Source organism: Schistocerca piceifrons, chromosome 8 (assembly GCF_021461385.2).
Source record: "Schistocerca piceifrons isolate TAMUIC-IGC-003096 chromosome 8, iqSchPice1.1, whole genome shotgun sequence".
Lineage (NCBI taxonomy): Eukaryota > Metazoa > Arthropoda > Insecta > Orthoptera > Acrididae > Schistocerca > Schistocerca piceifrons.
In genome coordinates, this window is record NC_060145.1 from 403,207,498 (window position 1) to 403,224,007 (window position 16,510).

General features: G+C 39.4%; 1 long non-coding RNA gene across 3 annotated transcripts in view; it reads right to left on the bottom strand.

Moving 5' to 3' along the window:
- The window catches only part of LOC124712542, a 78,904-nt gene that overhangs the window by 50,595 nt on the left and 11,799 nt on the right, over positions 1 to 16,510 (bottom strand). For 2 of the 3 annotated variants that reach the window (XR_007005595.1, XR_007005594.1), the window contains exon 2: positions 9,824 to 10,041. This is a non-coding gene — a long non-coding RNA (uncharacterized LOC124712542). Of the gene's footprint in view, positions 1 to 9,823; positions 10,626 to 16,510 lie in introns of all 3 variants that reach the window. The other variant, XR_007005596.1, reaches the window with a different exon arrangement.

Genomic DNA, 16,510 nt, shown 5'->3' on the forward strand with positions numbered 1-16,510 from the left:
CTATGGAATCTAAACTGATCTTCCCTGATGTTGGCTTCTAACTGTTTTTCCATTCATCTGTGAAGAATTTGTGTTAGTATTTTGCAATCATGACTTATTAAACTGATATTCAGTAATTTTCACACCTGCCAACACTTGCTTTCCTTGGGATTGGAATTATTTTATTCTTCCCGAAGTGTGAGGGTATTTCGCCTGTCTCATACATCTTGCCCACCAGATAGAAAAGCTTGGTCATGGCTGGCTCTCCCAAGGCTATCAGTAGTTCTAACAGAATGTTGTCCACTCCTGGGTCCTTGTTTCTCCTTAGATCTTTCAGTACTCTGTCAAATTCTTCACGCAGTATCATATCTCCCATCTCATCTTCAACTATGTCCTCTTCTGTGTCCTTAATAGTGTCCTCAAGTACATCATCCTTGTATAGACCCTCTATGTACTTCTTCCACCTTTCAGCTTTCCCTTTTTTGCTTAGGACTTGTTTACCATCTGAGCTCTTGATATTCATACAGGTGGTTCCCTTTTCCCTAAAGGTCTCTCTAATTTCTCCATAGGTAGCATCTATGTTACCCCTAGTGATATATGCTTCTACATAATTACATTTGTCCTCTAGCCATTCCCACTTAGCCATTTAGCATTTCCTGTTGATCTCATTTTAGAGACATTTGTATTCCTTTTGGCCTGTTTCATTTACTACGTTTTATAGTTTCTCCTTTCATCAATTAAATTCAGTACCTCTAGTCCTCATCCTCTTACCTACTTCATCCTCTGCTGCCATCACTATTTTGTCTGTCAAAAGTAGCCATTCTTCTTTCATGGTATTCCTTTCCTCTGTTCTTGTCAACTGTTCCCTAACGCTCCCTCTGAAACTTCATACAACCTCTAGTTCCTACCTTTCTGCAGTCTCTTCAGTTTTAACCTTTAGTCATAACCAATAAACTGTGGTCAGAGTTGACGTCTGCCCCTGGAAATGTCTCACAATTTAAAACCTGGTTCCTAAATCTCTATCTTACCATTATATAATCTATCTGACACTTTCCAGTGCCTCCAGGTCTCTTCCACATATACAACCTTCTTTTGTGACTCTTAAACAAAGTGTTAGCAATGATTAAGTTACACTCTATGCAAAATTCTACTAGACAGCTTCTTCTTTCATTCCTTACCCTCAGTCCATATTCACCTACAACTTGTCCTACTGTCAAATTCCAGTCATCCATGACTATTAAATTTTTATCTCCCTTAACTATTTGAATAATGTCTTTTATCTCATCATACATTTCTTCAATTTCTTCATCATCTGTGGATGTAGTTGGCATACCACTGGATTACCCATATTTGATTTATATACATGTATTCACCTGACCTGAAGTCTTTTTTAAATAGGATGCCATCATCATGTAACCACACAGTAAAGCTCGGGAAAAATTAGGACTGTAGTTTCCCCTTGCTTTCAGCTGTTCACAGTACCAGCACAGCAAGGCCGTTTTGATTGATGTTACAAGGCCAGATCAGTCAATCATCCAGACTGTTGCCCTTGCAACTACTGGAAAGGCTGCTGCCCCTCTTCAGGAACCACACATTTGTTTGGCCTCTTAACAGATACCCTTCCATTGTGGTTGCACCTACGGTACGGCTATCTGCATCACTGAGGCACACAAGCCTCTCCACCAAAGGCAAGGTCGATGTTTCATGGGTGTTACTGAATAATATTTGGGGAAAACTGGAAGTATCAAGAGAGAGAGGTGGTCAGGTGGCGGGTTGGGGTGGGGAAGAGAGAGAGAAAAAGAGAGAGAGAAAGAGAGAGAGAGAGAGAGAGACAGAGAGAGAGAGAGAGAGATAAAATTGTTTGGATTTTTACTACAATTACCATCGTTCAGTAAGTTAATTCTACGTATTGCTGAACAAATGACAGCGTCCTAAATTTTTTAAAGGTCAACCATGGCACTGAAGAAGCAAGAATTCATTTGTGTTTTTAGGCTTTCCTGGCAGATGATAGTATGTGGTGCGGATGGCCATGGCCACCTGAAAATGGACAGTTAGCATCCTGAAATATTGGACCATTTGGATGATGGCACCAGGTTTAATACCTGAGATTCTGAGAGTTTATTTAACTAAAATGTCAACAGTGTGTACTGTGAAACACATTGTGTATTATATCCATTTGCAGTGATCTGGAAAGTATTCTTATTACAATATGGAGAAAAAGATCTCTCAAGTAGTATGCTGAAAAGCAAATTACTCTGTTACAAGCCTTTAGAAATTCAGAGGTACTAATAACAAAACACTCTGGAAATAAACCTAATTATTAGTGAAGCTAGATGTCAGGGAGGAGGTGGCAGTCTTAATATAATTTACTGAACAAAAAATTTTAATGTAATATCTTTTAACGCATAGACCACAATTTTCAACTCATAGTTAAAGGACAGTGACTAGTTTTGGTTGTTCTTCACAACCATCTTCAGATCATAACTTCACAAGATGATGATAATAAAGGTTGAAAACGCCCAGTGTCACTAACAAAAATTTGCATCGCAGGCCCATGATTTGCAACTGTATAGCATGTGTTATAGTGAGAGCAGTACAAGCAAGGGTAACAAGAATTGTCAGCTGTTCCATAGCCTAGCTAGCAGAGAAGTGATCCAGCATGGCATATAAAATAGTCATCTGCAGTGGTATTTTGGAACGTATACTACGTTTGAACATTATGAATTACCTCAAATAACATGACTTATTAACAAATAGCTACAATATATTCAGAAAATACTGTTCTTGTAAAATATAATTAGCTCTTTATTCTCATGAGGTAATGAGAGCTATCAACAGCAGATGTCAGACTTATTACATATATTTTAGATTTCTAGAAGGCTTTTGACACCATTCCTCACAATTGTTTTCTAAAGAAATTCTATGCGTAATGAGTATTGCTTTTGTTGTGTGAACTTGGTTCATGAGTTCCAGTCAGAAAGATAACAGTTCATAGTAACTGACAGAAAGTCATCGAGTAAATCAGAAGTAATAACTGGCATTTCCCAAGGAAATGTGATAGACCTTCTGCTGTTCCTGATCTACATAAATGACGTATGAGACAATCCGAGCAGCCCTCTTAGATTGTTTGCAGATGATGCTGTCATTTACCATCATGTAAGGTCATCAGCTGATGAAAACCAAATGTGTAATGATTTATACAAGTCATCTATATCATGTAAAAAGTGGTAACTGACTCAAAATAATAAAAAAGTATGAAGTCATCCACGTGGGTGCTAAAAGACATCTGCTAAATTTTGATTACACGATAAGTCACAGAAATCTAAAGACCATAAATTCAACTAAATACTTAGAGATCACAATTACAAATAACTTAAATTGGAACAATCACATAGACAATGTTGAGAAGAGAGCAAACCAAGAACTGCAGCAGTTTATTGGCAGAACACTTAGGAAGTGCAACAGGTGTACGAGACTGCTTACACATGCTTGCCTGTCCTCTTCTGGGGTACTGCTGTGTGGTGTGGGATCTACATCAGCTGGGAATGGTGGAAGACATCAAAAAAATTCAAGAAGGGCAGCTGAGTTTGTATTATTGCAAAATAGCGGAGAGAGTGCTATTGACGTATGTCAACTGGGGTGGTTATCATTAAAAGAAGGGCATTGTTCACTGTGTCAGGATCTACTCATGAAATTTCTTTCTTTTGAATTTCTTCAGTATCCCTCTTTCCATTTAAAATTAAAGTTTCTGATTCATAAGACATTTAGGTTTGATTACAGTGGTTAAAAGCCTAAGTTCACTGAATTTAGAAAGCGATTTTTTATTATAAATATGTTTTTCATGCCTCAAATGAGCATGTATAGCAAATTTATGCCCTGAATGCATAAATGTTCATACCATATGGTCTATGGGTAATACTTTTTTGAAAATAAATTGCATTGAAGATACACCAATAAAACTGAATAACTAATAACAGAAGGCCATTTCCCAGCAGCTCAGTTCATTTCGCAAGTGGAGGAAAGTAAAGAACTGTGGTTAATGTAAACTCACCTGACTGTATTCAGTTTCTGGCAGTGACAATATAATCTGGTCATAAGAGCACTTAAAGGGCTGAAAATTATGGTTACAAAAGAACGTCTTGAAGGCTAGATTCAAGCTAAACATATTAGATTAAGAAAGGCTAAATATCAGGTGTATGCAATACTTTGTATCAAAGATGTAGCCATTAAGGGGCAGGCGAAGGTAGTTGCCCCTCTCTTCTTGCCTACAAAAAATCACCACAAATCAAACTTGCACCATTCCTAACCAAGCAGACAGATGCCACAACATGTTGTGAATATTCATTAAGAGAAAGTGCACCCAGAATCATTTACTGTGATATCTCAAAACTATTTCATCATTTGTCCAAAAATTAACATCTACTATCTTTCTGCCCCCCCCCCCCCTCCCTCCAGACCTGAAACTCAGATTTTGAGTATACACTTGCTTTGCACTTCATGACAGAATCAATGAATGACTATGAGTAGCAACTCCATACGCAAGCATGAGTTTTGTGGAAGTCCTGCAGCATCATGACCAGCACTGAGTCAACACTGCTGTGAAACAAGTGAGCACAGAATAGAACAGTGTTCTGCTAACTGAAATAAAATCTCATGTGAGTGCAGTGCTTGTCACCGCAGTTGGGAGATAGGAATATTCTGAACATCAAACAATGCTGACTTGTAGCCTTGGCCTGCTCAGTCACCATGTACATCTCCAATCGAGCATGTATGGGAAATCATCAGATGACAACCAGCTTTATCCACAACCAGCATTAATTATCCCTGTATTGACTCTGACCAAGTGCAACAGACATGGAACTCCACTCCACAAACTCATATCCAGTACCTGCACAACAAAATGAATGCATGTTTGCATTCAACATTCTGGCAGTTACATCAGTTATTAATGTACCAACATTTCACATTTGCAATGGTTTTTCTCATGTTTACATTAACCAGTGATTTTTCAACATTAATCACTTAAATATGTTACCTAGAAAAAATGTGTTCCTGAAATTTCATTACTCAACAGTTATTATTTCTTGGTGTTGGAACTTTTTATTCATCAGTTGACTGTTACAGCCAGTTCCACAAAACCTCATTTTATCTAGGAGGATATTGTGATTTACACAATCAAACAGCTTAGACAGGTCATGCAAAATGCCAACCTGTGATGTTATGTAGTATAATGTACATCGGTCAGTGTGTTAGTTGCTGTTGTGAGCTTTGCTTCTCCATGAAAACTATTGTACACAGCCATTATTGAAAAGAAATTGTTTCACTACTATGGTGGGCTCAAAAGAGCAAATTACTCCTATTAGGGTATAACTTTCCAGCTGTTTATGGCAGCTTATGCTCCATAACATTTATTTGACCGAAACTAGTAGTGAAGCGAATTGTGCAGATGAAGGTCCACGATGAATTTTAACAATTATTTTCCAGCTGAATATCCCCATCTGCAAACATACGTAGATTAAAAACATACCTGCTACCTAGGACTGATCATGTATAGCCCCTCCATTTGAATCAACAATGATGCTGTCCTGTCCCTCATTTCACTACGTTCCATATAGGACTACATTCAATATGGATTATGTCTATTGTTGCAATGATTTTTGATGTAAGGTGAACATTTATTGGTTTTCAAATGACTTTCTTAGTCATTTTGAGTCATTTCTGGAGTATGCAACTACTGCAGGATCTTTACCTGTTCTTGCCAACAGATACACTTCTCTTTGCCTTTCACATTATGCTTTAAACCAGATAGTGATCCATGTTTCTTTACTTGGATGTTTAATGTTCTTTTTGATTATTTTATGAGGAAAGCTGTTTTCAGACAACAATATGACTTTATCATGAAATAAATTAAATTTTATTTCACCATTTAATTCACTATAAATTTTTTCCCAGGTCATGTGTTGTAAACTATTCTTAAAATTTGTTGCCTCAGAATCATTAAATATTCTAACTTATTTACACTGAGGAGAATAAACGGTAAGCCACTACCATGTATATCTTAACTAACTGTGCATCGTGATCATAGAGTGTACAGTTATTTTCTAGCTTTGAGCTTCATCAAAGAAAACATGATCAATTATTGAACATTATTCTACTGTCTTTATGCTGTCATTTTGGAAATTTAATTATTGATATCAAACTGTGATGATATCAATAATAAAATTTCCAAAATGACAGCATCAAACTGTCATAGCTAACACTTGGTTCAAGAATCATAAAAGAAGGTTGTATACATGGCGGAATCCTGAAGATACTAAAGGTATCAGATAGATTATATAATGGTAAGACAGAGATTTAAGAACCATGTTTTAAATTCTAAGACATTTCCAGGCCAAGAGATGAATACACTAAGCAGATTCAGAAGGATGTAGGTTGCAGTACGTACTGGGAGATGAAGAAACTTGCACAGGATAGAGTAGCATGGAGAGCTGCATCAAACCAGTCTCATAACTGAAGACAACAACAACAACATATCAAACTGTGAATACCAAATAAGGTGTCCAGATGTCTTTTTCTATATTCACAAAATGCACATTGAAATAACCACAGACTGTTAACTGCTTCTTGTTGTCTCATAGATAGCATGATAAGGAATCCATATGCCCCACAAACAGATCAAAATTGCCCAGTAGAAATCTGTATACAGTTACAATTAAGGCTGAACTATTATTCAGTATTATTGAACAAGCACTCACTTCTACATGTTGATTTCTATAGAATCTACTCATTTCAATGTTTTTGCACTTGTGTTCTGTGTTTATATAATTATGTAGAACCTTAACCTTCATGCACATTAGTTCTACATAAGTAAGATGCCAGAGTGCAACCTTTATATATAACTGCTTTAACTGTGATGTCATTTAGTGTTCAGATAGGCACAAAACTCAGCTCTCACTAACTTTATGAAGGAGATGAAGATCCTTTTTACCTTATTACTCAGTCCTCTAATGTCCTGATGAAGGGAGCTAACATTATTTTTCTATGCATTGTTAAACATTTGCATTGATGGACTGTTATGAGAGTTCTTGGTAGAATATTTTATACATTATGAATGAAGACACATGTGACACCAATGTAATATTCTACAATATTGTAGAATACTAGTAAGTTCCTTCACAACAGGTTGCCTGAATCTTTTGCTAACCTAAAACACCACCTCACTGACACTAATAACCACAGGGATTTTGCTTTGCATGATTTTGGCCCATTGTGCATAGCTTTCTAGGTCAGTCAATTTATCAAGCTTTTGGAGCCAGTGGCTCCTCCTTCTGGCAGAAGAGTTGAAGGGGAAGAAAGAGGAGTGAAGGGAAAGGACTGGAGAGATTAATGGAAAGGGGTACAGTTTAGAAACGTCATCCAGAAATCTAGTTCTGGGTGACTTTTGTAAACTGTACCCCTTTCGTGTTTGCCTTACGGAGCACCGGTAATGCCAGTTTTATTCTGGGCACCACTCTGTGTGGAAGGTGAATCTAGATCAAGAAGTGATCACCAGTAAAAGTCATCAACCATTTTCCACTGAGCAGTGGGCATGTGGGATGGAGAGCACACAGAAAGATAAAGAAGAATGAACGACACTAATGCACTGCTGCAGTGAATGCTCCACCCTCTGTTTAGGGCTGTGTTGTTTATGAGAATAGTCACTCCTTCTTCAGCCTTCTCTGTCATAAGGACATATTTTTTTGTGGTAGCCACAACCATGTAGTCCAAGGGTGTCATATAGCTTAAAATGTATCTGCTGAAAAATTACACACTTTGATCTTCCCTAATTTAATAGTCATAGACCCACCACATGCGCCCAAAACCAGTTGATTATCCATTGTAGTATGAAAGCCGCCTTAGCAGTGAGGTTTTTCTGCTGTTTTCCCATTGTTATTCCTCCTTGGTGGGGAGTCTGCAACAAGGGAGGGTGAGAGGAACTTCTGATCTCCAAGGCAGACATCAACATTGATACCACCTATAACATGGTCATCATCTGATTCATCAGATAGGATGAAGATCACATGGACTGATGGTTTTGGACCTGTTTTTTCTAGCCTGTTGTTTTTCATCCTCAGGTTCAAGTTTTGGGACATTGGTAAGGCTGTTTTAACAGATTTTTTTTTCTGTTTCTCTCTGACATGAAGGTGTATTATTCTTCCCAACAATATGTCCTGCAGCCACCATTGCTTCAGTTGTAAGTGGAAAGTTCAAGGGTACATATATAAGTGTAGGTTTGGCTCTGTTCAGCTGTTAGTGTCTGGTTGCCACTACAAGTCTTTTGTACAGGCTGGTATAGTTTTGAGATGAATAACTTCACTGAAGTAGGTGGCTGTGTGGCCCTATGTCTTCTTCACTTCAAAGTAAGAGAAGCATTGGTAAACTTTATCTCCTGGATTCTGTGCTCTTCTTGGATTACCATTTTGCTTCCTCCAAAATGAATGGTAATTTACACACATGTGTGGGGTATTCATTTAGGACATCATTCATGGGCAGCTGAACCACATGTTCCGCATATAACCTGACCTTTGCAAACCATGGTGGTGTGATGTGTTGACATTTAAAGCTGCACTTAACATGATGTACATTTGGCAGCAAAAATAGTGGGCCACTGCTGAATACAACCAATGTAACACAGCTATGTTGCAGCTACTCTGAATGCTGAAATCCTGTGGGGTTTAGCCACCTGACTATACACAGCAACTACCACAAGAGACCACTGGATACCACTGCTCATAACGGCAGTCAGTCCAGATGTAAAATAATACCACAATACAATAAATATTAGAAAACAAGTATCAAACAATAGAAAATCCATGGTGGAACGTAACAATATGTGTGGCTTCAGCTGCCAGAGGCTGTAGTCATGTCTGTGAGAGTTGCATTTGTGTGTGTGTGTGTGTGTGTGTGTGGGTGTTATCTGTTTTCGACAAGCGCCTTGTTGGCCAAAAGCTTATATTGTGACAGTCCTTTTGTCATGCCTATCTTCGACTCAGCATCTTCACTGTATGGTGAGAGAAAACAAGTTATTATAGATGAGACAGTCCCTAACGTTTTTAAATTAAACTTCATTAGAATATGTGACACTTCAGAAGTCTTATCCTGCTCTTTAAATGACATGTGTTGTCGTTCGTGATACGAATTTGAACCCACTGTTAACCAAACAAAGCTTGCATGTCTGATTGAGACTCGACTAGGCAATTAAGATGCATACACTATCGAAGTGTTCACCAGTATTGGTTTACGAGGCTAAATGTCCAGACTGGGAGATAAATGACAATACATTTCACACTGCACCGGCAACCCCATGACGCTTTCACTGGGCCTGAGAAATAACCCCAGAAGGTATGTAATAAAGTGCAACACACAAGTGCGTAACCCCATGAAGTGAAGTTGTGGTGATGGACGAGGAGTAAAACTCAGTACCTATATGAATTGATCAGGTGTCAGATATTAAGTATGTTCACCAATAGCATGATACTGGAACCTGAAATGACAATACAAATGATTTTTGCGTGCCAGGGATTCGAACCTGGTACCTTTCACTATTTTCTTGTGACTACAAAGAGACATGAAATGTTTATTGTCTCTTCACCAGTAACAAGATGTCACATTTTCAGGTAGAGGTAACACAATTTATAGTTCTGTGCTGCAAGGGACTCCAACCTTGCACATCTCATCATTGTTGACCCCACGTAAAGTGGTGTCAGCTGCCAAATTGAAAACTCTTTGGACAATGATTAAAGTAATTAAATAGGGGTTTACTGTAAATTAGTGAATAAACTATGTTGTTGTAATCCTTCCCTACCTTGGTGTAATGATTCTTTGCTTCCTGGTCCACTCATTTCTACATCTTTCCTGTCTTGGCATTCTGTCCCAGCTTGGTCACCCATCATCTACATCTTTCTTGTCCTACGGTTCTGTTCCAGGATGGTTATCCAACATCTACATCTTTTCTGTCCTAGAATTCTCTCTCAGTTTTGGTCATCCATCTTCTACATCTTTACCATTGTATAAGTTTCTGTGCTGAAGGATGCTTAGTCATTTGTTGAATAACACAATTATAAGCACTGTATACAGCCTACATTACATGACAGAATTTCTAAATCTTGAGTATACAAATAAGATATCAGAAGATGGAAACAAATGATGTTTAAAAGTTATTTCAGAAAAAATGTGATGCAAAATTGTCTTATATATGTTTGGGCGATTAGTAATATTGATGAGATTTGGGAAAATAATGGCAAGATATCTTTGATTTTACTGTCTTAAGTTGAGTGTGCAATCAGCAAATAATATAGCAGCTGCAGTAGCCACCAGAAAGATCACAGGAGGCGCACATCGACACGCCCCAATTCTGTAGTAACACGGTTCACGTTTTCCGTCGCACTTCTGAGTAGACCGGGAACTGTCTCATAGGCATTCCCGATGTGAACTCACTGGACCCGGCCCATGCTGCCTGAGTTGTTCTTGTTGTTCCGCTGGCAGAGATCGCGGCCAAATTCTCGTGTGCCCTCTGGTGGACGGGACTCTATTTGCGGCAACTACCGTCCGTGACGCGCCGTGCCGATGTGCGCCTCCCGCGATCTTTCTGGTGGCTACTGCAGCAGCTGCAACAGTAAATTTACTATTGTTCTGACAGAAATAAAATCAGTTTATCACAATATGTCAGTGTTCATAGCTATATATCAGTACCTTGCCGTTCATGCTAGAATAAATAATTTTGGGATGAAATAAAAGTGCTACCTAAACTAGGACAATGAGAAGCATTTGTGATAAAAAAAGGTCAATCAGGCACAATGAGAAAAAAAAAATATTTTTAAAAGTAAAACCATTTCATTACCTAAGCTAATGAAATGTAATATACAAGCTTTTATCTCTTAAGAAATAGAGAGAGATGCTGTGTTAGGTAATGGGATTGGTTTATTGCTGTAAATGTGATTTTGTATAGTCAGTTTTGTAAAAAAGGAACACAGCATGGATTTTTATCATTAAATGATTATATGATGATGTAGAAATGTATCAATGGCAATGGAGTAAGGAATCAACAAAATGCTGTGACATAAATAAAGTGACAAAATATGGTAAATATGAGTTATATTATATGCAATAGAGACAATGAGGATCTGTAACATTATCCAGTCTTCATACTATTTTGTGATTGCCAATACACTCTTTCAGTTGACAAGGTTTCTTAGGAGAAGTAATTAATGAAAACACAGGCATAAGCAAATAATAAAGTCAACTACATAAAGGGAAATATGATTACAATATGGTAAAATATCTATGTGTGTCTAGGTAATGTTTGGTACTGTATGTGTAATTTATGGCACTTTACATAATAAACTGAATGAAATATTAATGTAAACTAAATACTACTACATAGTTTATTTTCTATGATGTTGAAAATTTCCTATTTATATCTTTGGTACTAGCAGTTTCATGTAATCATGCACAGAAAGAAAATATGTTCTGATAATTGGCCAATTACTGTATATGAAGTAAATGTGGGTGTTCTGACAGAAACGATCATAATAAAACCGTAATTTCCAAAAACATTGAGTAAAGTTTAATAAAACCAGTAATTTTTAGTTTAAATGAAAGAGACTTGAAGAACAGCTTCCACAATGTTTTGAAATATCTTGTCCTTCACACTATGGTGCCCTTCACAGGATTGGTGGAACAGGCGATTGGTGAAGAGGAGGAGGTTGGGCATGGAGGAGGAAAGGAGCACAGTGGCATAAGGATGAAAGACATGTGCGTGGTATCGATGAGATAGGAGTGGTTGTTGGGAAATGAGAAGGGGCGGGGAGGAGATGGTGGTATCGTTGAGGCTAAAATGTGCAGGTGGAAGAGGGGGTGGGTTAGGTAAAGGAGGGTGGAAAAGGAAAAAAGGGGTGAAGAGAAATATGAGGAAAGGAAGGAGAGGGAACCCTGATGAGGTAGAATGGGTGCCGTGTTTAAAGTTGTGTCATCAGTCTTATGACTGGTGTGGTTGGTTGGTAGTGTTGGGTCTTCCACAGCATATTTAGACAGAGTTTAGTTTTTCTTCATTATTTTGTAAAAAGCTTTTATATACAACTGAAATCTTGTATTTGATACATAATTGGATTTTAATCATTTTGTAAAGGCTTAGAAGTAAGCTGTATTGCTTTACTAAAACAGGATGTTTTATGTATTTCTCCATATATGTATGTGCTGAGAAAAAGTGCAACTGACGACACTGACAGCAGTACCGCAGCCAAACTCTGGGACTTCAAAATGAGTGGACAGAGTGCACAATGACGTGTAGATTTAAAGAGATTTCAGCTGGACAGTGAGCCATATAAAATTTTTTAAAAAGTCAGCAAGAATTTAAGGAAAAATAGTTGTAAAATAAATCACATTTGCTTCAAAATTTCTGTTACCTCAATATATATGTTTGTCTACAAAACTGAACAGTACCTCTGTAGTTTTAGAATACTGATGATGAAATTAGTGTGGTATTGTACTACACATATTCTCAATGTTTTGGATGTTATGTAACGTGGCGTGGATAGTTACGATGCCACAACGTAGGTGCACGCTCTCGTAAGTAGGCACTAAGAGGGGAGACTAACTATGCCAACAACAGCGCACTCTGGCCGACGCTGTGGTGCTCAGCGAGGGCTGTCTTGATTTCTGGCTGTTTTTCATCAAGAACAGACAGCCTGGAAATATCGCTTCTGCCACCGAGTGGGCTAGTTTGCTATTGAGGCTTTGTATTAGTTATGTTCAGTTAGAGTCTGGACAGCAACAAGTATTTGTTAGTTTTGAGATTATGCAAAACAGTCATCCTAACTTCACAGGATTAGATGTCTTCACACCTATGTGCTCATCCTGTCCAAAGTTATGTATGAATTCAATATTTACTTGTGTTTTTGACTCTATTAAAAGTGCTAAAGTTACATGCAGTACCAAAGTGCTTCACCTCTCCTGCTCCTACTTGCTCCTTCACTCTCAGCCTATATTTTGTTTGGTACTGATTTATCTTTTTTGTGCTGTCTCCGCGTGACTGAGTGCATGTGCACTCCCACCATTCCCTCTAAGAAATCATTTTGTGTCAACGATGGCTTCACAACAGGAACAGGCTTCACTGTTCGATATTGTACGGTTTCAGGCTCAGCAAATGACACCACTGCTTGCTGATGTGAATAGACTTGTCACACTACGAATTGCAGCTGCCTCGGCATCTCCGATGCCCCGCCTGTGCCACAGATGACGCATACCGTGCTGCCATTCCGTGCCTTCAATCTGGACTCTGAATGCTGGCCAGAATACACTGCCCAGCTTGAGGCTCAGTTCACCGCATGCAACATACCAGGTACAGAGCAGCTTGCCTTTTTCATTGCTAATGTCATAGTTGTGTTATACCCTGTGCTCATAAAATTGTTTCCGACCACCTGCTCAGAAAATAAAACTTTTGCCAAAGTGATAGCAGCTTTAAACTCCCACTTCTGTGACAGTGTAAATGAGGTGGCTGCATGCTACAAATTTTTCTGTCTCCTGCATGGTCCTACTCAGTCAAATAATTTGTGGTTAGCTGACCTAACATCTGATTGTGACTTTAATTGCTCCTGTGGACTCTCCTATGTGGATATCATGATTCGGGATGCTACAACGCAGAATGTGGTGCATCACTGCATCCACGAACAACTCCTAAGATTTAAAAACCCGTCTTTGCTGTGAGTAGTACACTTCCTAAACAGACAAGATACATTATGTATGGCTACTTCCACATTCTACGTGACCTCGGGTGTGAGTACTGTTAGCGAGGCACAACACGTGTCCTCCAGCCCTGCCCCGGCACACGGAGCTACACCGCACCGCTCGCATGCAAGTAAACAATTTTTCAACCAGGCACCCACTAAGCAACTGAAATCTTCTCCGAATTGCTTTCATGCCCAACCACGGGACAGTTGCCCATCCTGTCATGCACAGTATTAAAGGACATGTGCAAGCTGTGTGTAGTAAGAGGCACTCTAATTCTCAGACTGTTTCACATTGGCGTGACTCGAGTGGGGGTCACCACAATGGAAACTGCCATGATCATAGTTCCCATCATCAGCCTATGGACATTAATGCCATTTCTTCAAGGCCTTCTGCTTCACATGCTTCTACAGCTTGTAGTGTGCATGAATAAGCTTTGCCAGACGCTTCCTCTTGCATTCAGCGCAATGCGAATAACCTTTTTGTGACTTTGAACATTTGTGGAAATTCTGTTCGTGTGCAGTTGGACATTTGTGAGTCTGTTTCTTTACTCAACAGATCAACTTATGACATGCTTGGTTTGTCCCCACTTCCATGCTGACTGCATTTCCTGGACAGGCCTTGGTTATGCCACAGACTTTGCAGCGCATATTGTAGTTAGAGACAATGCCATGGCATTCTTCCGGCGCGCACACCTGGTACCACATGCACAGTGCGACGCCGTGGCTGCTGAACTTCAGCGTTTGCAAGACAGTGGTGTCATTGGACCTGTTTCTGCTTTGCAATGGGCTTTGTCTATAGTGTGTGTGAAAAAACCAAATGGTCGTCTCAGTATTTGTGCTGACTTTGTCTACAGTCAATCCCCAGATAGTGGGAGCTACATTTCCCTTATCACATCCTGAAGACATTTTTGTTAAGCTTGGTGTGAGTATATTCTTTTCCAAGATTGACTTGCGGGATGCATACTTTCAAATTCCACTCAATGAACAGTCATGGCGATATTTTATGATCAACACCCACCTTGGATTGTTCAAGTTTCTCCACCTTCCATTCAGTTGTGCTTCGGCTCCTGCTATTTTTCAGTCTTGCTTGCAGCAGTTGTGTGTTGGTTGTTCCAATTATATGGATGGTATTGTGGTATCAGGTCACACCCCTGACAAACATTTGCAGAATTTGGGGCTTTATTTACTGTACTTTTGCAGGCAGGATTCAAGTGTAACAGAGACAAGTACAAATATTTTCAAACTGAGATTCGGTATTTAGGGCATATGATTAACGGACAGGGTATCCACCCCTCACCATCACATCTCCATGCGATTAGGGACTTGCCAACACCCAGGAACTTGAAAGAACTTCAGCCTGTGTTAGGCAGATTCACATATTATGTTTGGTTTATACCAAATGCAGTGCCTTCGGTTTAAGAACATTCTTTTTGTTTGGTCTTCAGATTGTGATGCTGCTTTCCACAACCTTAAATCTGCTCTGCTGAGTGATCACTGTTTGATTCCTTCCGATCACTGCAAACCAGATGTTTTGGCTGTCAATGCATCTTCTCATGGCATCAGGGCAATTCTGTCCCACCGCATTACTTCTGTCGAGTGCCCGGTCGCTTTTGCGTCTAAATTGCTCAATTCTGCCCAGCAAAACTATTCTCAAATTGAGAAAGAGGCTTTAGCTATTGTATATGGAGTGACCAAGTTTCATGATTTATTGTACGGTCCCAAGTTCTATTTGGTCACCAACCATAAGCCTTTGACGTTCTTGTTTCACCTGTCAAAGCCAGTTCCAGCCCATACTGCACAACAGTTGCAACGTTGGTCTTTGTTTTTGTCTAACTACAATTATGAAATTTTGTTTTGGCCTACAGCCAATGCTTTGTCGTATCTACCTATCAGTCCTGACGAAGTGTTTGATTCTACCGAATTGCCATGCACGTTCATTGATTCGCAAGACAAGGATTTCAATGATGGTTTTCCGATGGATTTTTGTTGCATTGCTTCTGCGACAACCGCTGACGCTTCTTTGCAGTACATTCAAACTCAATGGCCTCTGTCTGCTATGCGGATTAGTGATCCCCTTGTTCGACATTACTTTGCGCAACATCTCAACTTGTCTGTACACCAAGATGTTATTTTGTTACGAACTGACACTGATCAGTCTTGTGTGGTTATACCTCATTCATTGCAGTCGGAAATCCTCCTCTTACTGCATGTCATTGGGGAATAATGAGGACGAAGCAATTAGTGCGTTGTCACTGCACTTGGGTCAGTATTGATAACCAATTGAGAATTTGCTTGCTAACTGTCGCTCTTGCATGGAGCACCAATTTGCTCCTTGCCAGTGCTTCTTCACATGACCGACTCCTACTGCACATTGGCAACATGTGCATATTGATTTTGCGGCTCCTTTCTGGGGCACCCACTGGTTGCTAGTCATTGATGCTTACAGCAACTTTCCTTTTGTTGTACCTATCTCTTGTACCACATCTGCCAGTACTATTCAGACCTTGATGTCTATTTTTTGCATTGAGGGCCTTCCTGAAGTCATTGTCTCTGACAATGGCCCCCCAATTTGTGTCCTCTGAGTTTTAAGTGTTCTGCACTGCTAATGGCATTCGCCATCTGACCTCAGCCCAGTTCCACCTCCATTTGAACGGCAAGGCTGAACACTTTGTGCATACATTTAAGTCGCAGATGAACAAGCTGCATGCCAAACACTCTCGCAAGCGCTCCCAGCTGTGTGGCACCCATTCCCCAGTGCAACTGCT